Below are 6,511 nucleotides of genomic sequence, written 5' to 3'. Positions count from 1 at the left end.
AGCAATCAAACCTTAATTACTTTCCTTAATTACTTTCATTAATTACTAGATTAATTTAGGCATAATTATATTGCATTGTCCAGGATGATATACAAAAATAAAAGCTTCCTAAATAAATCTGGTGGTTGATTCTTTTTTATTTGAGCCTATTATTCCGGCCAATACGATTATCATCCAGGATGATACGCTTAATGATGGCTACCTTAATTATGATTTCCTAATTAGGATTTCTATTTTTAACTGACCGTCCAGGCCGATGTATAGATCATCCCGGATGATGTGACCAGAAATTATTAACTCTAAAAATAGTTAGAAATATTCTCCCAAGTGTGTGTGCAAGGTTACTTAGCATCAGGAACAACTTCATTTACAATTGACTTAAGAAAAGTTAAAAGATTACAAAATGACTCAGACCTAGTCTATCTAATCTTGAGCTGGTTCAAATTACAGTTTGATTTTGTGGACCTGAATTGTTTGTAGGCAGGGTAGTCATAGAGAAATAGAAGTATTTGCTATCATCAAAATTATATTCCCTAAAAACAAATCCACAACAAATGGTGGCTTTGAATTTCCAAAGATTATAGAGGTAACTTTTAACAAATTGAATACTTGGGGGAAGAACTGTATTTCTTTGGAAGGGAAAATGGTGTTGGTAAAATAAGCCTTCCTATCCATACCTATGTTTTTATCTTCTCTTTCTTTAGTTCGGTTGGGGACTCTAAAAGAATTTGATAAAATGTGTAGAGGTTTTTTGTGGAATAAAAATAATGGGAATGTTGGATTGCACTATGCTTCTTGGGATTTGTTATGTAAACCAAAAGAAAAGGGTGGTCGTGGACTCTTCTCAGCTGTTTCTAAGAGGGGACCTCTTTAAAATAAATTTGCTTGGGATTTCTTCGTGAAGCCTAACTCTTTGCTCAACCATATTCTTTGAGCTAAATATGGCACTGATTTCTGGAGTAATCCAGTTAAAAAAGGGTGTTCTCCTACTTGGAAAATTATTTGCAATGGTGCTACTTATCTTAGAAACATTGTTAGATGGAGAATCTCTAATGGTAAATCTATTAATTGGTTGCATGACTCATGGATTTTGGATAAAAGAATTTCTAAATGGCCAACCTTTGTAAATGATTTGGAGATCATAAATTACAATCTAAACTACTTTATCTTTGAGGGATCTTAGAATGTGAATCATCTTTAATTATTCTTTGACAAGCATCTTGTGGAGCTGATTTTATAAATTCTTATTTATTCTGATAAAGGATTGGATTAAATTGAATTGAAACTAAAAGCTACAGGAAAATCCATTACTGCTTTGTTCCTAGAAGCTGTGATGGAGCATAGTTTGGATTGCAGTCACTGGAAATGGATGAAAAAATTTAAATTGAGACCATGTGTAGAATTGATTTGGTGAAGATTATACAATGAAGCAATTCCTTCCAATTCATTCCTGTTGTATAGAAGATTGATCAATTTTTTTGAATGCCCGAGAGAATGTGCTTAGGCGGAAGACACCAGTCATATTGCTGGGGATATGGTAAATTACAGAATGTCATCAAGTTGTTAAACAAATGGGGATTTCAGATTACACTGTTTGAAGAATTTGCTGATATCTTAACTGGATTAGATAGATTGTAAGGAACCAATTCTCTCATTGCTAATATCTATTGTACAACTATTTTTCTTATTTGGAAGATCAGAAATAAGCTGGTTCATGGTGGCAAGGAAGGCACTGATGTATCAATTGTAGTTAGCACTGTTTCAATCGCTACTGTTAGCCCGATTATTAACATTTATTCGGACAACTGGGACGTCAACCAGCATAAGCTATTTTCTTCTTGGCATTCTCCTCCACCTGGATGGATAAATATTAATGTTGATGCTTCCTTAAGGAGTAACAATATGGCAGGTATCGGTGGTGTGGTCAGGGATGATAGAGGAAGGTTCTTACTTGCTTTTGGTGTCTAATACTTGCATTGGGATATTGCTCAGTTGGAACTATTGGTAGTTTGCACTTTAAGAAATGTAATTCAGGATTGGATGTTGGAAGCTCAGGGTGTGATTATCGAAGGAGATAATTTCAACATCATCAAGATTCTTCAAGTATCTTTGAAGAAATTGAAGAATAAAGAAAGAATTGAAGAGAATTTGGAATTCATCCAAGATTTTAATCAAATTTCTTTTAATTTATCTACTAGATGTTGTAATAAATTAGCAGATTGTTGTTCTAATTTTGTTTTGGGTAAGTGCTTTATTTGGAATGATCTGAATGATGAAGATATTCCTCCTTCCTTCTTGTTCATTTTGAAGGAGGAATGTGAATCTTTAGGTTTACTTTGAGTAGTTTGTAATTAGTTTTTCATTTTAATGCAAAATTATTGCATTTCCTATAGAAAAAGAAGAGAGCATCTTTTGTTGATATGACCTCAAATATGAAATTAACGATTATAAATTTAGATTATCATATCAATATATTTGATCTAACATCATTTTGACCATTCAGGGTTATATGTAGTTCATCAATGAATTTTATTACAATATTCAGGATGAAATTTGTAATTCTAAATCTTAATCCAATTAAGAAATCATTGATGAACTACATATAAATTATTGCATTTCCTATAAAAAAAAGAAGAGAATATCTTTTGTTGATATGACCTCAAATATGAAATTAATTATTACACTTTTAGATTATTATATCTAGATATTTGATCTAACATCATTTTGACCATTCAGGGTTACATGTAGTTTAGATACTAAAGAAGGAGAAAGATATATGTATAAGTTAGCCAAACAAAGAGATAGGAGTAGTAAGGATTTAGTTCAAGTGAAGTGTATTAAAGATGAAGATCAAAAAATACTTTTCTTATGTTGTTGTTGTTGTTGTTGTAGGGTTATATGTAGTTTATCAATGAATTTTGCTACAATATTTAGGATGAAATTTGTAATTCTTAATCTGAATCCAATTAAGAAATCTTATTTCCACCTCTTGAGGTGGTATGTAATTCTTGATGGTATGTTCAATTTTAGAATTCAAAGTCAAAAGAAAATCTCAACTTTCCCAAAGATAATTAATTCTAATTTGCTTTACATCTTTCCAAAGCAAAGTTTTCTTTTTTAACCACAGAAAATAGTAATGTGTTTATTGCAATTTATAATATCGTTAAAATAAGTATATATTTAAACATACTTATATATAGTATCTTTATTCTATATAATATTTTTTTTTAAAAAAAAATCATAACAAAACATTATATTTAATTACTTTATTGTATGCTTGGTATATCTAGTTAAGAGCACATATTATTTGACCCAAAAAAGAAAGGATTTAAAAAAAATTTAAAAATCCAAATTTTTTTTTAACCACGTATGAACTAGTTTAAGATCAAGTTCATGCAAGACCACTTAAGAAGTATGCTAACCTTATAGTTGAAGGATCCATCAAAGCATTAATAAACTTCCTATTCAGGTTATTACTTTTGAATTGAATTTGGCCAGTATCCAAATGTTTCAAAATTATTTAGTTTAGGGAACTTTTTTTGAAGATCATAACTTACATTTAGCAAGTTTATTTTAAGAAATAAATTCAACTTATTAGTATAATAGTGTCAGAGATGATGCCATTAGACTTAGATTATCCTCATTTTCTATAAAGGGCAATGATAAAATATAGATAAGTTATTTATCTCTAGGTTCTATAACCACTTAGAAAGAGTTAGCTCATATATTCCAAGCTATGTATTTCCTATTTTTAAAAACTACTAAACTTAGAAATGATATCACTCATTTTGCCCAGTTTGAATGAAAATTAATTTATGAAAGTTGGGAGCGTTTTAAGGAGATGCTTAGGAAATTCTCTCACCATGCTTTTCCTAATTGATTTTTTATTCAAGTCTTTTATAATGGATTAGTAAGATCTATTAAATTAATTATAGATGCTATAACTGGATGATCTTTAATATGTAAGCTATTTAAGAATGCTTATAAATTAATTGAAGTAATAACTACTAATAATTTCTAATAACCTATGAGTAGGGAGAATCCGAGGATAGTGGCTAAAGTCTATGAATTTGATGCTTTATGAATTCTTAATGCTTAGATAGCTACTATTTTAAGAAAAATAGATGCTGTTAGAGTTATCTCAGGATCTTGCTAATATATATAATTGCAAGAGACTAATTTGAATTATGTAAGGATAGTAGTTATTTAGGGATTGAAAATGTTAGTTTTATTTGAATAAAAAATAATCTTTATTCTAATACTTAAATACAAATTGGAGGACCCACTTTAATTTAAGATGATCAAATATTGTTTGTGGAAGTAATTAGTGCAATTCAGACCAACCTAATTAAGGAAGAAAGTAAATTAAGCTTTAGCAACCTATCATGAATCCTAGACCATCTTACCCTCAAGGATTTAATTAAAATAGCCAGTAGGAGAATAAAACCTTTGGAAAAGGTAGTGATTGAATTGGGTACTCCATTGCAAAATCAAGAATCTTCAATTAAAAACATGGTAAATCAGTTAGTATAGTTTGCAATATCTTTTAGTAGTAGGTATGTTGCGTCTCTCCCTAGCAATACTAAAATTAACCCAAAAGATAAAGGAAAAGAATCTAGTGGAAACCACTTGATGAGTGGCAGTGATGTACCCCAGTTAAATAAAAAAATCTAGGTAAGTATGGCTGAAGACTATAAACTTAGCATTGATAGGAGGCAACCTACTTATGTTTGTTATTTATAATTACTATTAGTACCCGATATTTATTTTATATTAGTTTGTATCTTACTAAATTTCCTTATATTTATATTATTTCATATTATTCTCTAAAGTTTTTGCACTTAATTTCTTATTTAGCAAAATAAAAATTATAATAAAACAATATGTTAAATTAGGATGATAATAAAACTCTAGATTATAATTTGAATGAAAATTGCATAGTAATTCTTACTTTGAAAATCCTAACACTTAACTAGACTAGATCATTTAAGCTATTGAATTTATTTTGAATTTAGAAACTATACAGTAACTTATTTTGACAACTGAATTGGAAATGAATAAGTAAATTTAAGGGTTGGGTAAAACTATCTTAAATCAAGAAAATCATTATTAAACTTGAAGCTATAACTAGAAAATGTATTCAATAAAGAAAATTGCATCCATGAGAGAGAACATCCATGTTTTTTTGAAGATTTTCAAAATCCTTCATTTTTGAATCTCCAGCCGTGGCTGTTGATTGTGGAAGAGGGTCGCCGGCCATCCCCTGATGACTGGAATACCTCAAACAAAAATTTTGCCGTGCGTCCAACTCTGCTGGATACACATGGTAGATTTTCTCTTAATCGCAGCAGTTCTTGTAACTCTTATTTCAAGTTTTCTCCTCTAATTATTAGAAAAGGTTTCTCTGGTTTGAATCAAAAGATATTGCCTGATGAATTGAAAGGGAAAGAAATGGTTTCAAAATACTATTTGAATCATTAATCTTTATTTTCTAAACATGATTTTCAAAAATATGATTCTATTTTGAATGCTGTTTTGGATTTTCTTCCTATATCCAACGATTTTGAGGCATCTTCTTCTTCCTTTTTGGGTTTTACTTTGAAAGGGAATAATTGTTTGGAGAAAGGGAATGATGGTGAGAAATTTTTTGATGTTGATGGAGTTGATATAAATCTTAATTCCAATTTGATTGGAAAAAAAATTCATCTCCTTATTTTGAAAATGTTAATGTGTCGGTTAAAAATCTGCATATTAAAATAAATTTGAAGGAATTTGCTAATGATAATATGGATATGGATGTGGTTAAACTTAACATGGAGAAAGTAAATGCCAATGTTCAAGTTTTAAGGAATTCCTTGGTTGTTAAAGTTCTTTGTAAAAAATTTCCTTTTTCCATTTGTAGTCTTGAATTAAGACGACAATGGAGTAAATTTGGTGGTTTTCATATAACCTCACTTAGGTTTGAGTGGCTTTTGTGCTTGTTTCATTCACCTGAAGCTATGTAGGAAGTTCTTAATGGAGATCCATGATGAAATTACTAGATGGACAAGACGGGGGGGGGGGGGGGGGGGGGGGGAGGAGGACGATTGTAGGACAGCCCAATTCATATATACGACATCGGGCCGATCCCAAATAGTTAAAACACGTGCAAAATCTACAAAATACAACGGGTTTAGGTCGGGTCATCGGGCCGCTACGTGGCGCTGTTACACTGGTGTCCGAACGTAGAGCTACGTCAGGACACCAGACCCAATAAAAATTCCTTCCCCACACCTACAGGCTACAGAAGGCATCAATATAAAGCACGCTAAAATAAATTGTAACTATTATCCTTCATCTTGCAGATATAATTATATTGACAACCTAAATAATCTTTCTAGAGCGGCTACATTATTACAATTCCTATGCACATGATGAAGAATTACCTTATTGAAGTCAGTTAAGAAGAGAAGGTCCTCCTCCATCCCATTATTATTTTTCCATTTAGCCTTGTTCAATGAATGTTGTATGA

At 30.7% G+C, this 6,511-nt stretch overlaps 1 non-coding gene across 1 annotated transcript; it reads right to left on the bottom strand.

Annotated features, from left to right (window-relative positions):
- Positions 1-3,763: 3,763 nt before the first annotated feature.
- LOC114578606 lies at positions 3,764-3,870 on the bottom strand. The gene has a single exon (XR_003699606.1). It is a non-coding gene; the product is annotated as a small nucleolar RNA R71 (small nucleolar RNA).
- Positions 3,871-6,511: the final 2,641 nt, after the last annotated feature.

This window comes from Dendrobium catenatum, unplaced genomic scaffold (assembly GCF_001605985.2).
Source record: "Dendrobium catenatum unplaced genomic scaffold, ASM160598v2 original_scaffold_90375, whole genome shotgun sequence".
NCBI classification, from domain to species: domain Eukaryota; kingdom Viridiplantae; phylum Streptophyta; class Magnoliopsida; order Asparagales; family Orchidaceae; genus Dendrobium; species Dendrobium catenatum.
This window is presented reverse-complemented; position numbering and strand designations above follow the sequence as displayed.